The sequence below is a fragment of the Oncorhynchus keta genome, unplaced genomic scaffold (genome assembly GCF_023373465.1).
Source record: "Oncorhynchus keta strain PuntledgeMale-10-30-2019 unplaced genomic scaffold, Oket_V2 Un_contig_14950_pilon_pilon, whole genome shotgun sequence".
NCBI classification, from domain to species: domain Eukaryota; kingdom Metazoa; phylum Chordata; class Actinopteri; order Salmoniformes; family Salmonidae; genus Oncorhynchus; species Oncorhynchus keta.
In genome coordinates, this window is record NW_026279044.1 from 5987 (window position 1) to 28556 (window position 22570).

Here is a 22570-nt window from a genome sequence, read left to right on the forward strand (position 1 = left end):
GTAGACTCTTGAGGGAACTTCCTCAAGTTATGAACATTTGTTGTTAGCAGGGTTTTGAGAGGTGGAAAATGCATGCGCCTATTCACCTGGTGGTCCCATGGGCTGCTGACTCCCCTCTCTCTTGCTGCCTTATTCCTGTGCTGTACCCTCAATAATGGCTTGAATAATAGGCCCGGTAGGAGTTTTATATGCAGAGAAAACATGCCATGTTCTGATATGAGATTGTGGCAGTTAGCATTCAGACCTTATGACTACACTCCCAGTCAGTAGCCTTTTGGACGTATGGGCATTGATTTGGACAGCTAACGGGTTATTTGTTGAATGAACATACCCCCGATCAATTCATCCCAGAGTCTCATATTTTATTACAAAATTACTGTTATATTACAGGTGTTATGATCAACACATTTCAGCAAAGTCTATAAGGCAAATCACCTTGTCATCACTATCGACATCTGTAAATTAACCAAAACATTGTGACATGTAATTTGATTACTGCACTAGTGTCAGAACATCTTTGCAATTTTTTTCTCTCCATAGGATAGCTCTAAAATGCTGCCCTGTTTGCAGTGCCACGTATCGAGTCCTACGCCACAAGTTAATCGAGTGGTTCCCCACGTGCTGGCACGCATAATTGGCAGGAAACCAAATGTCTATGCAAATGCATATTTAAAAAAAGGTCTCTTTGTTTTTATTAGGAGAAAGAAGATACTATTCTGCCCTACAAAGCAAAAAAGGCATTAACTGCTCATAGTGTAGAACTGTGAAAGATGGCTTTTATTTACCTTGTTTCACAGTAACTGCTAACATGACCCTCACTTTCTCCAAAACAGAAGAGGCATGATACTTGTCCACATGTATATCATGAAGAAAAAAAATAAAACATAGCTCATTTGACCAGTTTCTGCCTTTGCCTCATTGGGCAGTATTGGTTGTGAATAGGTTACGCTGTGGTTGTTTTGTTTGCCCTGTTCCATATGCATCCTTTAACAGATGTATAGGATCTCTTAAACTTATCACATCCAAAAAGAAAACTACCTTCATAACACATCTGGAAATAAAAATCACACCATTTGAATGGACCCAATTATCCAAAATACAGTAATGACATGACTAGAAATTATGTATATAAAATAGCTGTAATATTCTAGCAAGTGAATGCTGCATAGTTATACATGACTTCATTGTCAAAGATGTGTATCATTTATAAAACAGAAGAAAATTACATTTCATAATGGTTCAAAAGAAGAAAAAAATATATATACACACACACTGTAGGTTCAACTCAACACTTATCCATTCCTTCCCTTATCAGTCAAGGGGTGGCCTATACTGTGCAGTGTTAGACAAAACAACCCAGATTTTTGGATGTTTAGGTAATACACCAGCATCCTCTTATGTAAACATATATTAAACATAAATATTATTTCCCAATCTCAGAAAAGTATCCCAAACAATCCCAATCCTCCCAAACTGAGCACAGCCAAGACAAAGCACCGTCTCGATTTGAGATGTAACTGAAACTGTTTAAACATGTACATGGAGGACAAAAGGACTAAGACTCTTGACGGCCGTTCACATTGGGTAGGCAATAAGTGGTCGAATCTCTGACCGGTGACCTCGAAGGATCTTCTGGGCTTACCTCACCTTGTCTATGATTGAGTCAACCTTCACCTCGAACCTCCGGTTGCTCTGGCTCAGTCAGAGGTCTTCCTGCTCTTTGACCAGCCAGACCCCATTTCTGGGCCTCTTCACAGAGTTTGTCCTCAGCCTCATCAGTCCTTCACATTTTCTGGTCCCTCCAGCAAGGCATTCTGTTGCATTCCTTCAAACCCCGGTCGTTGTGCAGCATGGCAGGAACAGGGACTCCAATGATATTGACTGGGCAAGGCACAAAGTTCACTCTCCTCAAAGTGACTGATTTTTCGGAGTTTCCGGTACCTTCCAAATGCAGTGCTTGTGTCCCTGTTAGAGATGGTGGCCGATGTGAGTTGGGTACCGTTACCTCTTCTGACCACACCTGTGTGGAACTGCAGTCTTGCTGTGTGGCCTGTAGAGGGTCCAATTATGTTCGTCAATCTTATGTATGACTGCATCTGGACAGGGCCAACAGCCAAGTCCGGTGGTTTTGAGAGGACCGTCTGTTTGAGAGACTCCTTTGACAGATTTGTCAAAAGAATCTTGGGTTGATTCTTCAGGACGACTTTTGCTGCTGCACTTAACAAAGCATAGTTGATTTCAGTGTTCTTGTCCAGGGGTTTTCGACTCTTCTTTTTGCCAGTCTTTTTAACCTTTGAGGTAGCAATGTCCAGAGTACTCTGAGTCTTTACTAAAGGCCTGAGTACTGAAGTACAAGACCTGTAACCATAGACATCCTTACTTTTAAGTACAGTAGGCTTGTGACCTTCATCTTTGAGTCCCTCAATGAAAGTGGCCAGTTCCTTTTCACTGTCAAAAAGGTCATCTGACATAGGACTGAATGCCTTCAGGGTCTCCAGTAGAGTAGTTTGGCCAGCTGAGGTGAATCGTGACCATGACAAGACAACCTTCTCTGCAGCTTCCTTACAATTCATGGCATATACCATCTGTTAGCATTGGCAATACTCACGTTCGAGATGAGCCCTGTGGGAAAGAAATGTAAAAAAAAAAATTAGAAAATGTGCAGTGACTTCGTACTAAAACTTCTGTAAATAATTGACATTCAAAAACTTTAATATGGGACATTTAGGTTGCTGATTATGTAGATTAACATATGATTCAAAGTACCACAGACAAAAAGGGGAAACCCAGACACATCACGGGGAAGTACAAATCTGAAGCATCTGTTTAGAAAATGGTTCTAAATTAAACTTGGAAGACATTCTTTTAATTCAATCTCAATACAGCTTTTGGTTCCGTATGCGCTCTTTTTTTCATGCATAACAAAATTATGCTTCAACTAGCGAGTTAATGCGACCACTCTGACTTTAATTAATAAGGTGACTGGGAATCATATTTTGTAAGCCTTCTGCCGTGTTTGAGAAGTCAAAGCCCTTTGGATGAGTTCTGTACACCTGCCACATTTGATATTCTTGAGTTATCTGCGCCAAGCAGAGCAGGCAGGGCCGTTGCGACTCCAGACACAGTGTACACATGCAGCTTCAGAGCCAGTACTGTTCTTCCTTCAGACAAGCATGCATAAACTTTCATTTTTAAATCTCCTTCACATTCGCTTGTAAAATGTACAAGCTCAACAATACAGTAGCTCCCACAACACACAACAGCTGGATAGCATGTCTTTGTGCTCGCGAGCTAAATATGCTAACAGCCTCCATGGAAATTCAACATTGTGCTAATTTTAATAGCATTCTGATAAGAGGCTCAATGGTATTTGCCTGTTTTTAGCACCCCCTTGAGCACTAAGCCGGTAATTCCATTTTTTTATTTCACCATTATTTAACCAGATAGGCTAGTTGAGAAGTTCTCATTTGTGACCTGGCCAAGATAAAACGCAGCAATTTGACACAATAAGAGTTACACATGGAATAAACAAACAGTCAATAATACAGTAGAACAAAAGAAAACAGAAAGTCTATATACAGTGAGTGCAAATGAGGTAGGTTAAGGAAATAAATAGGCCATGGTGGCAAAGTAATTACAATATAGCAATTAAACACTGGAATAACGTAAACCCCAGGTTGCGAGAAGGATGGTATGGAGATTTTTTTAAATCTATATGTATATCTATATCTGTCTCTGTATCTATCTTAAAATCGGGGGAAATCGCACAGCCCTAATGGAGGCATTGTTATTAGGATATTTGTCACGTAGAGGGGATGACATGTTATAGACATCGGTTGGTCAGAAAGATGGTTTTATACAGAGGGTGGTTCTATAACGGAATGTGTACAAGTAGCTTAGTTAAAAGGGATGAAGTGGAAAACCTATAAGAGGATAGCGCTCCAAAATGAGGGATACACATGACAGCAAGCTGTTCAATACTGAGCCATACCGACTGACAAGTGGTGTGGATTGGGAAAGTTCGGCTCAGTCCCACAGTGTTATCAATAGCAGTTTTACGTTATCCCGACAGCTACCGGATTTTGGCCAATAAAAACATGAAGCCAAAAAACTTGCTGACCAAATTGACGAGAAGAAAGCATTATTTTGCAATGATTTTTTATTTATTAATTGGACATACCAGTGGAGGTACAGTGGCTTCAGAAAGTATTCGCACTGATTGACTTTCTAGATTTGTTGTTACAGACCAAATCTAAAGTGGATTCAATTTAGATTTGTCATCACTGGCCTACATACAATGCCCCATGTCAAAGTGGAATTATGTTTCTCTACAAGTTCATAAAAATCTGAAATATCTTGAGTCAATAAGTATTCAAGCCCTTGGTTATGGGAAGCCTAAATAATTTCAGGAGTAAAATTGTGCTTCAGTCACATGGACTTTTTGAATGACTACCTCAGCTCGGTAGCCCACACACAATATATGTTTTAAGTCCCTCAGAGCAGTGAGTTTCAAAACAGATTTTTGCCACAAAGACCAGGGAGGTTGTCCAATGCCTTGCAAAAGAACACCCATTGGTAGATGGGTAAAAATAAAATAAAGCAGGTAATGAACATCCCTTTGAGCATGGCAGTTATTAATTACACTTTGGATGGTGTATCAATAGACCCAGTCACTACAACGATACAGGCATCCTTCCAAACCCAGTTGCCGGAGAGAAAGGAAACCGATCAGGGATTGTCGGCTACCAATTGTGCAAATTCTCCCACTTAAAAAGATGAGGTCTGTAACTTATCATAGGTACACTTCAACTATGACAATGAGAATTTTTCCCCCAGAAAAATCACATTGTAAGAGTTAATTAATTTATTTGCAAATTATGGTGGAAAATAAGTATTTGGTCACCTACAAACAAGCAAGATCTCACAAACCTGTAACTTCTTTAACCACTTAAGGGTTTTACTTTTTCGAACATTCTGTTAAAAATCACGCAACATTTCAGCGTCCTGCTACTCATGCCAGGAATATAATATATGCATATGATTAGTATGTGTGGATAGAAAACTGACGTTTCTAAAACTGGTTAAATCACGGCTGTGACTAGAACAGAACCTGCGTTTCGTCGAAAAGCCCAGGAAAACTGATCACCAAAAAGTGGAAAATATATAAATGCGCCACTTGCATGTATTGTCTATGGCTCAGCAAATTAGATGGGGCCGAGATTGCAATTCCTACAGCTTCCACACGATGTCGCCAGTCTTGTCAATTGCCTGGGGGTTGTTTCTTGGTCAAACGAAGGAGACCTCATTCCTTCCGGTCTCCGACAGGATGTTTTGGAAGAGATTTCCGACCATGATTTGAAGACGTGGAGCTATTGAATACACATCGCCCGTGATCAATTTGATAGATTATTAACGTTTACTAATACCTAAAGATGGATTACAAAAGTATTTAGAAGTGTTTTGTGAAAGTTTATCGTCGACTTTTTTAATATAAAAAAATGACGTTGCATTTTAAAGCGGTCTTTTTTTCTGGATCACACACTTTTCATAGATCGATATTTGAGGTATATATGGACCGATTTAATCGAGAAAAAAAAGACCCAATAGTGATGTTTATGGGACATCTAGGAGTGCCAACAAAGAAGCTCGTCAAAGGTAATGAATGTTTTATATTTTTATATAATATATTTATATATTTAATATATAATATATATAATAATATATATATTTAATATATTATATTTTTTTGTGTAGCGCCGGCTATGCTAATTATTTTGTTTACGTCCCCTTCAGGTATTTCTGGGTGTTGCATGCTATCAGATAATAGCTTCTCATGCTTTTGCCGAAAAGCATTTTAAAAATCTGACGTGTTGGCTAGATTCACAACGAGTGTAGCTTTAATTCAGTACCCTGCATGTGTTTTAATGAACGTTTGAGTTTTAACGAGTGCTATTAGCATATAGCGTAGCACATTTGCATTTCCAGATGGCTAGATGGGACACCTGCGTGTCGGGTGGGCTTAAGAGGTTAAATTAATCCTACAATGTGATTTTCTGGATTTTTCTTTTCATTTCATCTGTCATAGTTGAAGTGTACCTATGATGAAACTTACAGGCCTCTCTCACCTAAGTGGGAGAACTTGCACAATTGGTGGCTGACTAAATACTTTTCTGCCTCCTGGATGTATGCATGTATGTATGTATGTATATAGTTTAATGGATGTGATCGGGGGGGATAGGATGGATCAACTAACCTAAATTAACAGATGGAAAGGAAGCCTTTACAGAATAAAGACATTCCAAAACATGCACCCTGTTTGCAAGAAATGAACTAGAAGTCCATAATACAAAGTGTTGTATTTGCCCCAAGCATGTCACTGAGTACCACTTCACGACTTCCATGGTCGTGGATGCATCATGTTAAGGGAATGCTTGTCATTGGATAAAAATACATCTAATTACCGCTAAGCACAGGCAAAATCCTAGAGCAAAACCGGGCTCAAGCCTGCTTTCCAACAGAAACTGGGAGACAAATTCACCTTTCAGCATGGCAATAACTAGGGTCTCACATTTTGGGGACTATTCAGAGGTGGAAACTTTGTGGGAATGAACAAATCCGAATTAATATTAAAACCATTTAAATGTAGATGTTTTTTGCATTGGATAGATTTAACATAATATGGATACAAACAACTTTTACCTTATCATAAGTAGACAATTGCACATTTTTAAATCCTTCCAATAGAAATAACAATTTAGTCCCGAAGTGAATTTTAAATGAGTAGACTCTTCATATGGGATGATTTCACTGAACAAAATGGATTATTGAATGATCCATCACATCTCCTAAAAACATTTTCAACATAAGATCATAGTCTAGAACCTAAAGCCTTGGTTGTCTTCCTCGCAGGCTTCCATGTCTTCTCCCTGGACCTCCTCAATGTCCACCTCTTGAACATCAGACTGCAGCCTCATCTTACCAGCATACTTGGGGTCCAACATGTACACTGCGGCGCGTATGGGCTTCCGGCAGAAGTCTTCACACTTTTTGATACATTTCAGAACTGTAGTTTCCTCTGCTTGGAGCAACAGTGAAGTGGGCAGGGCAGTATGGATTTATTCTCTTACATCTGCAAGCAGTCTGAACAGACAGGAAGGCATTGTCTCCCTCAATCCGTGCAATGGCTACGGCTATAGGTTTCAGGCTGCTTACCACGGCTCTCCAAAAATAAATCCAGGAGGATCCTCTTGATGGGGCTGATCCTCTTGATGAGGTGCTGTCCTGTTGCACCCTCTACAACCACTGATCTCCACCCGGCACAGCCAGAAGAGGACTGGCCACCCCGAGGTTTCTTCCTAGGGCGTTTTTCCTAGCCACTGTGCTTCTACACCTGCATTGCTTGCTGTTTGGGGCTTTAGGCTGGGGCTATATAAATAGATTTGATAGACTGAGGCTCCTCCAAATATTGAAAGTGTGTAAATAGTTACCCGTGTTATTTTGTAAGTGTATATATATATATTTTTGAATCAATAATTATTTTTTCCCCCTTTCCTTTTTTTTGGGGTGGGCGGGGGGTGTTAGAACACCATTTTGGTATGTTGTATATACTTATGTTTCAAAATGTATACCTTCACCAATTTGGCCTACTTGTGTGGGACACCTGGGTGACTTCATGACAAATGTCAAGTAGCACACTCATTTTGGAAGTTATCATTCTGAAACTTTGCACAAGTACTGTTGCCCCCCTATTTATCACTGAAATGGTCCCATCATCCTTGAAATGGTCCCATCATCCTATCTGAATGTTTGTATGATCTTGTTCATTTTAATGATAAAAGAATGAAAAAAAAATGTTTGTTTATTTTTTTTATATAAACCAGATCTATTGTGTTATATTCTCCTACATTCAATTCACATGTACACAAACTTCAGTGTTTTCTATCAAATGGTACCAAGAATATGCATATTAGATTTGGCTGTTAGATATGGGTATGTCTTCAGGCCGAAATTGCACAAAGGGAGGGAGCTCTAAGAGGTTATTAAGCAGTTAGATAAAACTCCTTCGTAAGAGAATGTTTTAAAATTAAAACAGGTGAATTGACACTCAGCAGGTTCAAGCAAGCTAAAAACCCACATGGAAGCAAAAACTAACTAGCAGAAATGGCTAAGTTAGAAATAATTTAAACACTTTGCTGCAGGCTACAATTTAGTAGCTAACAAAAAAATACTGTCTCAAAATATTCACCCCGCCCAGTATTGTAATCAAAACTTAACGGAAAGTATGTAGTCCTTGGCTAAGACAGTGTAGTAGTGTGGGCTCAATAGCATCACATTAATGTGCAACATCTTGAGAATCAGCTGCACATGTTTTTTTATTTTATTTCACCAGGTAGACTAGTTGAGAAAGTTCTCATTCGCAACATTGCCAAGAGAAAGCATAGCAATTCGACACATACAGAGTTACACATGGAATAAACACAACATAGTCAATAAGGAGGTAAGGCAATAATTAGGCCATGGTGGTAAACACAGGAATGGTAGATGTGCAGAAGATGAATGTACAAGTAGATACTGGGGTGCAAAGGAGCAAGATAAATAAATAAATACTGTATGGGGATGAGGTAGATAGATGGGCTGTTTACAGATGGTCTATGTACAGGTGCAGTCATCTGTGAGCTGCTTTGACAGCTGGTGCTTAAAGCTAGTGAGGGAGATCCTGCTTCAGTGATTGTTGCAGTTTGTTCCAGTCATGGGCAGCAGAGAACTGTAAGGAAAGGAGACCAAGGGAGGAATTGACTTGGGGTGACCAGTGAGCGGAGATAAGTCGGGGCTTTACCTAGTGGTCCTGTAGCTCAGTTGGTAGAGCATGGCGCTTGTAACGCCAGGGTAGTGGGTTCGATCCCCGGGACCACCCATACGTAGAATGTATGCACACATGACTGTAAGTCGCTTTGGATAAAAGCGTCTGCTAAATGGCATATATTATTATTATTATTATTATTATTATTATATTACCTAGCAGAGACTTGTCTAGATTTAATTTAGGATTGGAGATGTTTACCGGTAATGTGAGTCTGGAAGGAGAGTTTACAGTCTAGCCAGACACCTAAGTATTTGTAGTTGTCATCGTATTCAAAGTCAGAGTCGCCCAGAGAAGTGATGCTGGACGGGCAGGCAGTGATCGATTGAATAGCATGCATTTAGTTTTACTTTCATTTAAGAGCAGTTGAAGGCCACGGAAGGAGAGTTGTATGGCATTGAAGCTAGTCTGGAGTATAGTTAACTTCTTTGGGAATGGGGGGCAGTATTGAGTAGCTGGGATAAAAAGGTGCCCAGAGTAAACTGCCTGCTACTGAGGCCTAAAAGCTAGAATATGCATATAATTAATATATTTGGATAGAAAACATTCTGAAGTTTCTAAAACTGTTTGAATGATGTCTGAGTATAACAGACCTCATATGGCAGGCAAATCCAACCAGGAAGTGGAAAATCTGAGGTCTGTAGTTTTTCAAGTCATTGCCTATAGAATATACAGTGTCTATGGGGTCATATTGCACTTCATAAGTCTTCCACTAGATGTCAATTGTCTTTAGAATCTTGTTTCAGGCTTCTACTGTGAAGGAGGGGAGAAAGAACTAATCGAGTCAGGTGTCTGGCAGAGTGCCATGAACTCAGTCTCGCACGCTCCCGTGTTAGTTGCGTTCCATTGCATTTGTACAGACAAAAGGAATTCTCCGGTTGAAACATTGAAGACTTATGATAAAAACATCCTAATGATTTATTCTAAACTTTGTTTGACATGTTTCTACAAACTGTAATATGACTTTGTCAGAACTTTCACCTGGACTTGCCCGTGCGTCATGAGATTGGATTTGTGTGCTAAACAAACAAGAGGTATTTGGACATATATGGACTGTATCTAACAAAAACAAACATTTGTGGAACTCTGATTCCTGGGAGTGCATTCTGATGATCAAAGGTAAGTGAATATTAATAATGCTATTTCTGACTTCTGTCGACTCCACAACATGGCGGGTATCTCTGCTAGAGGTCGACCGATTAATCGGAATGGCCGATTTCAGGTTTTCATAACAATCGGAAATCGGTATTTGGGCGCCGAATTCCGATTATTATTATTTATTCATACATTTTTAACTAGGCAAGTCAGTTGAGAACACATTCTTATTTTCAATGACTGCCTAGTTCAGGGACAGAACGACAGATTTTCACCTTGTCAGCTCAGGGGTTCCAATCTTGCAACCGCACAGTTAACTAGTCCAACGCTCTAACCATTGCACTCCATGAGTAGCCCGCCTGTTACGCGAATGCAGTAGAAGCCAAGGTAAATTGCTAGTTAGCATTAAACTTCTTGTAAATATCATAAATCACTTGTTATAACTACTAATCCAGTTTAGCAGGCAATATTAACCAGGTGAAATTGTCATTGCACGCAGAGTCAGGGTATATGCAACAATTTGGGCTGCCTGGCTCATTGCGAACTAATTTTCCACAATTTTACGTAATTATGACATACATTGAAGGTTGTGCAATGTAACAAGAATATTTAGACTTAGGGATGCCACCTGTTAGATAAAATACCGAACAGTTCCTTATTTCACTGAAATAATAAACGTTTTGTTTTCGAAATGATAGTTTCCGGATTCGATCATATTAATGACCAAAGGCTCGTATTTCTGTGTGTTATGTTATAATTAAGTCTGATTTGATAGAGCAGTCTGACTGAGCAACAGCAGGCCCGTAGTCATTCATTCAAACAGCACTTTCGTGCGTTTTGCCAGCAGCTCTTCACAAGCACAGAGCCGTTTATGACTTCAAGCCTATCAACCTAATGGCTGGTGTAACCAATGTGAAATGGCTAGCTAGTTAGCTGGGTGTGCTCTAATACGGTTTCAAACATCACTCGCTTTTAGATTTGGAGTAGTTATTCCCCTTGCGCTGCAAGGGCCACGGCTTTTGTGGAGCGATGGGTAACGATGCTTAGAGTGTGGCTGTTGTCGATGTGTTCCTGGTTCGAGGCCAGGTAGGGGCGAGGGGGAACGGAAGCTATACTGTTACACTGGCAATACTAAAGTGCCTATAAGAACATCCAATAGTAAAGGGTATATGAAATACAAATAGTAGAGAAATAGTCCTATAAATACCATATTAACCACAACCTAAAACCTCTTACCTTGCAATATTGAAGTCTCCTGTTAACAAGTTTATTTAAAATGGTGTAAAATACTTGCATGTTTGAGGAATTATAAATTATCAGATTGCTGTTTGAATTTGGCGCCCTGCACTTTCACTGGCTGTTGTCATATCAATCCCGTTAGCCGGATTTCAGCCGTAAGGAGTTAAGGATGCATTACCACAATTTTAAGGCGATTTGTCATTCTGCGCAGTGTCGGTGGATGCCCTAATGTGTTATGCCCCAAAGCATATGGGTCTCATAAAGTTCTCAAATGGAAGGTAAACTTAAATCTTCCCGGTCACGTTGTCTGATGCCACATTTTCCTAACGGAAACCCTGATCAGTGACAATGTATGGCTGCTATTTACATGAAGGTCCTGCGACCCCCAGCGCATGACAAAATCAACAGTAGAAAACCAAAATATGTGGATCTGTTTAACGTAGAGGTCGGACGATTAATTAGGGTCGATTTCAAGTTTTCAAAATTGGAAATCAGTATTTTTGGACAGCGATTTGCCAATGTTTTATTTATTTTTTTACACACATTTAACTAGGCAAGACAATTAACACATTCTTTTCAATGACGTCCTAGGAACGGTGGGTTAACTGCCTTGTTCAGGGGCAGAACGACAGATTTTTACCTTAACAGGTCAGGGATTCAATCTTGCAAACTTACAGTTAACTAGTCCAATGCTCTAACCACCTGCCTCTCATTGCACTCCACGAGGAGCCTGCTTGTTACACGAATGCAGTAAGCCAAGGTAAGTGGATAGCTAGCATTAAACTTATCATATAAAAAAAACAATCATAATCACTAGTTAAACTAGTAATATCAACCGTGTGTAGTTATCTAGCGTGTCCTGCTTTGCATATAATCGATGTGGTGCGTATTTGCGAAAAAGCACTGCCCTTGCTCCAATGTGTACCTAACCATAAACCTCAATGCCTTTCTTAAAATCAATACACAGAAGTATGTATTTGTAAACCTGCATATTTATTTAAAGAAATCCAGGTCAGCAATATTAACCAGGTGAAATTGTGTGACTCCTCTTGCGTTCATTGCACGCAGAGTCAGGGTGTATGCAACAGTTTGGGCCGTCTAATTTGCCAGAATTTTACGTAATTATGACATAACACTGAAGGTTGTGCAATGTAACAGGAATATTTAGATTCATTGATGCCACCTGTTAGATAAAATACGGAAGGGTTCCTTATTTCAAAGAAAGAAAAAACGTCTCGTTTGAGATGATAGTTTCCGGAGTCGGCCATATTAATGACCCAAGGCTCGAATTTGCGTGTTATTATGTTATAACTAAGTCTGATTTCATAGAGCAGTCTGACTGAGCGGTGGTAGATGTTAACTCAAACCTTGTTGTATCATTTCAACAAAGTTTACTATAGCGTATGAACACCCACAAAAGGCTAGGTCCATCAACCACTAGACTTCCTACGCATGCGCACTCTTGACTGAGTGATAGCCCCGTAATAACATAAATATTGGGATACCTAAAACAAAACTTAACATTAGACACCAACAGGCTCGTCAGCATTCATTCAAACACTTTTGTACGTTTTGCCAGCAGCTCTTTGCTGTGCTTCAAGCATTGCGCCGTTTATGACTTCAGGCCCATCAACCCCTGAGTTCAGGCTGGTGTAACCAATGTGAAATGGCTAGCTAGTTAGTGGGGTGTGCGCTAATAGCGTTTCAAACGTCACTCGCTCTGAGACTTGTAGTTATTCCCCTTAACCTGTTACTCCTACTTTTTCGAACATTGTTAAAAATCGCGCAACATTTCAGCGCCCTGCTGCTCATGCCAGGAATATAGTATATGCATATGATTAGTATGTGTGGATTGAAAACACTCAGACGTTTATAAAACTGGTTAAATCACGGCTGTGACTATAACAGAACGTGCGTTTCATCGAAAAGCGCAGGAAAATCTGATCACTGAAAATGGAAATATATATCAATCCGCCACTTCAACCCATTGATAAAGGCGAACCACAATAAAATGGGGCTGAGGTTGCAATACCTACAGCTTCCACACGTTGTCAACAGTCTTGTCATTTGCCTAGGCTTTGTTTCTTGGTCAAACGAAGAAGAGACAAGCCATTTGTTCAAGCCTCCGACCGGATATTTTGGTTGAGATTTACCCGGACATTATTTCCAGACGGACAGCTAAAGAATATACTTCGCCTCGTGATCAATTTGATCGCTTATTAACGTTTACTAATACCTAAAGTTGCATTACAAAAGTATTTCGAAGTGTTTTGTGAAAGTTTATCGTCGACTTTTTTATTTTAAAAAATGACGTTACGTTATAAGACGCTATTTTTTTCCGTTTATCACAGTCTTCATAGATCGATATCTAGGCTATATATGGACCGATTTAATCGAAAAGACCCAATAGTGATTATGGGACATCTAGGAGTGCCAACAAAGAAGATGGTCAAAGGTAATGAATGTTTTATATTTTATTTGTGCGGTTTGTGTAGCGACGACTATGCTAATTATTTTGTTTATGTCCCCTGCGGGTCTTTTGGGGTGTTACATGCCATCAGATAATAGCTTCTCATGCTTTCGCCGAAAAGCATTTTAAAAATCTGACTTGTTGCCTGGATTCACAACGAGTGTAGCTTTAATTCAATACCCTGCATGTGTATTTTAATGAACGTTTGAGTTTTAACTAGTACTATTAGCATTTAGCGTAGCGCATTTGTATTTCCAGATGTTTTGATGGGACGCCTGCGTGTCAGGTAGGAGCAAGAGGTTAATCTGCATGGGTAACGCTGCTTCGATGGTGGCTGTTGTAGATGTGTTCCTGGGTCGAGCCCAGGTAGCGGCGAGGAGGGGCGGAAGCTATGCCGTTACACTGGCAATAGTAAAGTGCCTATAAGAACATCCAATAGTCAAAAGGTATATGAAATACAAGTGGTATAGAGAGAAATCGTCCTATAATTCCTATAGTAATGCCAACCTGGGAATATTGAAGACTCATGTTAAAAGGAACAACCAGCTTTCATATGTTCTGAGCACGGAACTTAAATGTTAGCTTTCTTACATGGCACATATTGCACTTTTACTTCTCTCCAACACTCCTTTTGCATTATTTAAACCAAAATTGAATGTTTCATTATTTATTTGAGGCCAAATTGACTATTGATGTATTATTTTAAGTTATAATAACTTCATTGAGTATGGTTGTAAATATTATTTTATTAAAATGATTAATATATCATTTAAATAAAAAATAAATAAAATAAATAAACAAAAATCGGGCGATTAATCAGTATCGGCTTTTTTGGTCCTCCAATAATCGGTATCGGCGTTGAAAAATCATAATTGGTCGACCTCTAGTTAAGCAATTGATGGTGTTGACTAAACATTCTCTAACGTCACCAGTGTGGTAAAAAGGGTGTAATAACCCCAAATTGATGTGGTCAAACAGTCCGCTTGTGTAATGTACACTGAACCAAAATAAACACGAAACAATAAGATTTTACTGAGTTGCGGTTCATAAAAAAATAAAGTTCATTGAAATCCTAATCTGTGGATTTCACGACTAGGAATACAGATAAAAAAAATCAGTTGGTAAGAGTGTGGATCAGAAAACCAGTCCGTATCTGGTGTGACCATTTTTGCCTAATGCAGCGCGACATCTCCTTGGTTGATCAGGCTGTTGATTGTGGCCTGTGGAATGTTCTCCCACTCCTCTAATGGCTGTGCACAGTTGCTGGATATTGGGTGCAGGGTCAATCTGACATTTGCATTGGCCATGCAGCATTTACGGAGATAGGGCCTGAGCAGAAGTCAGGGCATTCATTCATACTTCTTGCGCTTGATGGAGCAGTGCAGAGCCGTTGTCAAGTGAGTGTTTCCTACAGGATGTATCGCCCCCACCTACCGTCAACCAATTATGTCTATGCTGAAATATACAGAGCCCTCTGCCTTGTTAACAAATTTGTGAGGTGCATGGCAAAGCGGTACGGAGCTCGATTTGGCCTCCGCATGCAATTGCGGAGCCTCCGGATGCATCACACCCTCCATATGGAGGGTCCTGGTCCAGCTGGTCTAGGCTGTCGATGCTGCTTGCTGGTCTCGCAATTCTTGTTCCTCACCAGCTTAAGTCCTCTTCAGTGTATTCCAGCTCAAATAAATAGGGCTGTAGGTCCCCATGTAAAATAATATATTGTTCAGTTCTTCTTGGAAAGAGTAATCCGACACACCCAGCGTAGCTAATTATTTAGCAGTTGCGAATAGACTGGACAGTAACATAGCTCCCGTGAACCTGCAAACTTAGTCCATCCCCATTTTGAAAATAATGTCTTAAGGGAACAGGGAAGTATGGCTCACGTCAAAGCTGTTTATAACTAACCCAAGGTAAACCACTGCCTGTTTCCAAAGGGAAACAATTAGTCATAGTGGGCAGAACAAGCAAGGAGGGAGCGGAGCCAAGCAAGAGCTAGCGAGATCCCATTTGCGCTTTCTCACATTCTGTTAGGGACCCCCTACTCTGAAGTGTGCAATGAAGCAATTCACCCATGCACTCCTAAACAATTACATTTTTGGAAACCTTGGCAAGTAGTGACAAAACTTAGTCTCTTGTTCATAAAAGACAGTAGTTTTCAGAACAGAAAACTGTATTGAGATCAAATGTTTCATTGATCAACACATTTGCAGAACATCAGACAAAATAAATCTTGTGCCATCTCCTTCCACTGGGCTTCCTCACCATCATATTTTGTAGTGAATGGGAAAGCCAAGCAGATGCGTCACACTTAAAACATCTTATGGCTTGAGGGCAGTATTTCGACGTCTGGATGAGGAGCGTGCCCAAAGTAAACTGCCGGTTACTCAGGCCCAGAAGCTAGGATATGCATATAATTGGTAGATTTGCATAGAAAACTCAAGTTTCCAAAACTGTTAAAATAATGTCTGAGTATAACAGAACTGAAATGGCAGGCAAAAACACGAGTAAAATCCATCCAGGAAGTGGGATTTTGTTATGTGGATAGTTTCAATTGAATGCCTATAGAGTATCTAATGGGTTAGGATCCAGATTGCAGGTCCTATGGCTTCCACTAGACGTCAGACTTAAGCCTGAATGTCTAGTTCTGAAAAATGAAGAATGAGACCTTTGTCATTGGACTGTAGAATCATGCAGTGCTGGTTTGCACGCGTGACCGAGTGCGCGCCCTTTGTCGTTTTTCCTTTCTATTGAATACACCATTGTCAGGTTGAAATATTATCAATTATTTAGACAATTGATAACCTGAGGATTAATTATAAACATCATTTGACATGTTTCAACAAATTTTACAGGTACTATTAGGATGCATTCATTTGCATGTTTTGACCGCTTTTGAGCCAGTGGATTACGAACAAAACGCACCAACAAAACTGAGTTTTCGGGATAAAAAGAGGGACTTTATCGAACAAAATTAACATTTATTGTGTAGCTGGGACTCTTGTGACTGCAATGATATGAAGACCTTCAAAGGTAAGTGATTCATTTAATTGCCATTTCTGACTTTTGGAATTCCTATACTTGGCTGTAAAATGTTAGTATGCTTTTTTATGCGGGGTGCTGTCCTCAGATAATCGCATGGTATGCTTTCGCCGTAAAGCCCTTTTGAAATATGACAAAGTGGCTGGATTAACTAGCTAATCTTTAAGCCGATGTATAACACTTGTATTTTTTATGAAAGTTTATTATGACTATTTCTCCATTTTGAATGTGGCACTCTGCAATTTAACCAGCGGTTGTCGAGGTGGGTCGCTAGTGAAACGCCTGCTCCAGAAAGGTTAACATCCAGGGATGTTGGTGGTGAAGTCTTTACAAAGCCAGGCAAAATGCAATAACCTAGATATCCTGCAATGTCCTGGCAGATAGGAACCCTGTTGAGACAAGTCCCATAGCTCTACTGAATGACATCAACTTGCATGATCGTGCCATCGGCGAAACACAAAGGCCACAATTACTACAAAACATGACTCAAAACATTTTTTGATCAGATCGCAAGCTCAATTAAAGATGGCATCATTGGTTTTACTCTCCCGTCACGAAAGAGCAAAAATAAAGCTACAGTGCATAAAGTCTGAAACACCCTTTCATCTCTTATGTAGGGAGACTGGAAAAAACAGTGTCTCATGGTGTTGTTCACCTTTAAATTACAGGTCCTAAAATGTTAAAAAATCCATCACCATTATCAGACAACTTAGGCTGTCCCACACACGTGCCTGATTTTCATTTATCTAGGCGAGCCAGTTAAGAACAAATTATTTATAATGACGGCCTACACTGGCCAAACACGGACAACAGCCTACACTGGCCAAACCCGTGACAACACTGGGCGCTGCCCTATGGGACTCCTAATCATGGCTGGTTGTGATACAATCTGGTTTCAAAACAGGGTGTCTGTAGTGATGCTTCAAGCACTCAGATGCAGTGGTCTAAGGCACCTTCCTACATTGTCTGAAAATGCTGGTGGAAAATAGTGTTTTAATTGAAGAGAAACTACACTGCATTTGTTTTACTATGACAGTAAATATGTTTCAGTCCTCCCTAGCGACTCGCCATAAACGCCAGGCCTTTGCAGCCTGGACGGGGAATGCTTTATGTATGAGCCGCCCATGGCACGTGTATTACCGGGAATGCACTTCAAGCCAAGACAATAGTGCAGATCTAGCGGCCACTATTGACTGCCTAGGCTACACGAGTTGTCCCATCCCCCCCCCCTCCAGCTAGGCATTATTCGGGAAACACTTTACGCCACGTTGATAACTACCCAAAGTGACTTTTTCGCAGCAGGTTATGAAAATGGACGTAGCATGTTAAGAGACTGAGGTTGGAGAAAATGCTACTCTAACCTGCTACCAAAACCATAAGATTGTGTCCTGGAATTATTCTACACTTTGTGTTTAGGTTGTGTGTGTGTCACAATACCTATCAATTTAACTACTTTTTCACTAAAATATTTTTATACAACCAACCATTTCATAAAATGGGAGATAAGTTAAAAATCATGCTTGTGTTTAGTTCCACCTCGGCTAGTTACATTAGGGGCATCAAAAAAAAGTGTAGAGCCGGCCTTGCCACTACGCACTAGCCTATAAACATTTTTGCGATATATTGAGTAAACATACTTGAATTGAGTCACATTAGTTAGTTAGATAAGTAGATGCTCCTGTGCTCATTCGATTATTTGAGTAGTTAGCTAGTCGGTACTCCAAACAGCGGAAGAAAGTAATCAACATTAGCTACAAACAAAGTGGATAGCCGGTTAGTAGCATTGTTCGGCTGGCCAGAGAAGAGCATTTGAAACGCGAGTCGACGTAGCTAAAGTTAGCTAGCTAGAAAGCCGTTACGTTTGAGGCCAGACCCCCCAAAAGCATTAGATTCCTGACTCGAGGAACAAGAGAACATAATGCCGTATTGACAAACCGGCTGGTAAACGTTCGTTAAAGCAAGCTAACGTTAGCTATTTAAACACCTATGCTATCACGGCTTGCTATCCTTTCCCCCCATATAATAGTTTGTGTAACGTTACCTTCTTGTGCAAACCGCTGCTCCCTTGCGCCGATAACTCCGATCAAATTTGAACAGGGACACTTTCTTTACAAAATACTAAAAGGAACTGCACTCACGCCTCCTCAAATATTGTTTTGACAGGTACAAATCTAGTCAAGCCTTGTCCAAAGTAAAATGGCAACTGATAGGGGTGTTTCAGTTTTTAACAACTGAAAGAGAAGACGGGCGGAGTTTCGTCTTCTTCTTTGGTATAATGGCGTTCCCACATTTATTTGTGCATGCCGCCACCTACTGTGCGGAAGTGTGTGATGGTTACATTTTGTATTAAAAGGACGGCAGAAAGAAAAAAATGGCATCACCAACATGTAAAACACCAGTTGCGATTTTAGCATGTAAATCTTGGTGGTGCAAACAAACCGAAAACAATTGGGGATGCATGCCAGCAAAGACACTACACCACACAACAATAAACAATACATTAATTGGACTATAAAGGTAGCAAATGATGCCCACAAACTGTTAGGGCCTACACAAAGATGTTCCAAAAGCAGAGTCCCAAAAGCAGTCCCTTACAACAGAATCACCTTACCACCGTTACACCCGGCTTTCAGCGGACCCTTGTCTGGCAGTGAAACAGTTCATTCAGCCTCATTTGCTGCCTTTTAAAAAAACATAGCTGATATGACTGACTTGCTTAAACAATTAAACAAATGTGTTTTCTAATGACAACTGAGAAGTAAAAACAATGGCATATGGGGACGACAAGCGGATAAGTGGCAATCCATAATTCCGATTAAGACATTAATGAGTGAACTAGGACGAACATAGTCAATATAACTATTTGATCAGCACTTTTTAAATGTACACCGATAGAATTCAGATCATGGGCCGTTCTTAGTGTTCTCCCTGTACACCAAGTCAGAACTGTAGGCGAAATTAAGAGTGAAAAATATACCAAATGATTAGGGTGAGGCACATGGGCTACTAACAGCCTACTACACAACATAAGCTGAAAACACATCTCCCTCACTAGCTTTAAGCAACAGCTGTCAGAGCAGCTCACAGATTACTGCACCTGTACATAGACCATCTATTATTTAGCCCAAACAACTACCTCTTTCCCTACTGTATTTATTTTATTTATTTATTTTGCTCCTTTGCAAATACACATAGTATTACTTTCTTAGCTACAGTATACCCATCTCCCTGGCATATTACATCATTTATGTAGCAGCATACAATACATTTTTGGACTCACGTTGTTGTGCTGTGCTCACTTCAACAGAAAGGTGGCTCGGTGGTCCTTCGTGGGCAAATTTTGTCATCAAACTTTGTCATCAAAGTCTGTCATTCTCTGGATTTATGGTGCTTTCAAGACAACTGGCAATTCAGAAAAGAACAAGGTCAAATCATTGATCTTCAGGTCGTAGCTCTAGAAAGAGGCCCGACTTACAATTCCGAGTAGGATGACCTTTCAAAAAGTATTTTCCTAGTCAGAGCTCGTTTTTTCCCCCTGAGTTCCCAATTGTCTTGAACTCACAGAAGTCAGATTTCCCAGTTCCAATTTAACAGTTGTTTTGAGCGTGTCAGAAATCATGTTGGATTGTCAGAAATCATGTTGGATTGACAGCATGGCCAATGTTGAATGTTTATCATTTTAAGCTTGGAAAAGAGACCCTTAAACCCAGACTTGGGACCTCACAGCCACTCCACTGAATAGCAGGCTAGTGATTGCTTTGCAATGCTTGCAGTTAGCCACTGATTCCTTCCAAACCACTCATTGTTGAATTTGCGATTTCCAACTTGTGTAACGTTTATGTCTAATGGTTGATATGTTTTATCTATAACTTCTCTTCTTATGACAAGGAATAAAAAGGATTTGCCAGTAGATTGTCATCTTGATTCATGATGACTGCTAGCTAATATTTTGAAAGTATGATGTTGACATGATCAGTCCAATCAAAGCTACTGTAGATATAATGTGACCAATGACCTTGTGCCTTCTTGGATGGGCACTTCTAATGTAACTCTATGGCAGCACCCAAGTGGCTTGAATTTTTGAGCTCTACCCTTATATATTCGGCGGTGACAAAACACTAAGTCAATCACGGCACAAATAGAGAACATTACCCATAGGCTCCATATTTTCCGCTGGCTGCCCCACCACAGAAAGCACTGAGCGAGGCTGAAACACCTGCCTTTTGGAGCTGCCTTACTCAAGAAAGAAAAAAAGAAACCATGTTTGTGGCTTTATTAACTTTATTATTTTTTTTTTTACATTGTTTGCAAACGGATCTGCGACACGTATTAATGCCCAAACATGCAAAACAGGCAAACCCAAATGACGGGTCGCCACTGAAAAACACCAACCCATTCCAGAACCTTGACCCTAGCTGATCGTACACCAGGCCAATGGACTGGGAAGACAGGACTCTTCTGTTCAACAGACCTTGTAACTCTTCTGCAGTAAACCTCATACACCCAAGCACTTCTCTACAGCTGTCCCCACATCTATTTTCTGAGATTTACGTTACATTTCTTCTGTACAGTTGATAACTATGGCAATGAATGTTAAGAAGCCAACCTTACCAACGCACACATTCTTATCAATCTGTATTGGATTAGGTTTACTACTCACCCTTGACTCATCATCCTCTACTCCTCACTGCCTCAGCATGCATCACCTTCTGTTCTACTCTGACATTGGCAACCTCAACCCGCCTGTCACACTGGGTACTTCTGATCCCCAGGTCTTTTATACAGGTAACGAGTTCAAACAGGTGCAGTTAATACAGGTAATGATTGGAGAACAGGAGGGCTTCTTAATGAAAAACTAACAGGTCTGTGAGAGCCGAAATCTTACTGGTTGGTAGGTGATCAAATACTTATGTCATCCAATAAATGCAAATTAATTACTTAAAAATCATACAATGTGATTTTCTGGATTTTTGTTTTAGATTCCGCCTCTCACAGTTGAAGTGTACCTATGATAAAACATTACAGACCTCTACATGCTTTGTAAGTTGGAAAACCTGCAAAATCGGCAGTGTATCAAATACTTGTTCTCCCCACTGTATAATTTTTTTCCACCTATACTACACATTCCTTTGTCCCATGCCCACCTACACACTTCTCACATCTCGGAATCTCCGTCGTACACACTGTTGCAACGTGACCATAGGCTTGAAATCTAAAACACCTTAGTGTGTTTGGGCACAAAAGCTTTCGCAGGATAACTGACAAATCCTAACTTTGTGGGGTAAAGAATCTGCTTCAAAACTCAAAAGGACTGACAGTGTCTTCTCAGTGTCACCACTCTTGCCACTGGGTCTACGTCACAAGCATGCCCATTAGACATTATCAGTGTCATTAAAAGGGAAAGTGATAAATGTTTATGTTTCTACATTTATAATGGGAAAACAATTGAAAATATAGCTTCGAGCAGCAATGAACATGGTTCACAGGATGATACAAAGAACACAAGATCAGTTTGATAACAAAGAAAGCACTCTATCACGTAGGAACTACCTTAATTCTATTCACTAATGTTTCCCTATTGGACGAAGGAACATTTTTGGAAGTTTAGTTTATTTAAGCCTATTCCTCTGGAGTCAGTTCCACTATTTGCATAAAATTTTATTCAACAGCTGGCTATAATTCTGTGTTCATAACAAGTGGGGAACTCTGAAAATACTACTTGTAAACTGGTAGAAACAATTTGTGTGCGTTCACATGCTTTAAACTCGTTGAGAAGGACGATTGGCTAATAGAAAACAAGCTGCATTTACCATTAACTAAAAGTACAGCTATCATGCTCATAAACACATTATAGTTTTCAAAAACTA

General features: G+C 40.0%; 1 pseudogene across 1 annotated transcript; it reads right to left on the reverse strand.

Annotated features, from left to right (window-relative positions):
• Positions 1-345: 345 nt before the first annotated feature.
• Positions 346-21453, reverse strand: LOC118361443 (uncharacterized; annotated as a pseudogene). The gene is made up of 2 exons (XR_004820998.2): positions 21364-21453; positions 346-2622 (listed from the first exon to the last, which is right to left on the reverse strand). The product of XR_004820998.2 is annotated as an uncharacterized LOC118361443 (transcript).
• Between the last annotated feature and the right edge of the window lie 1117 nt (positions 21454-22570).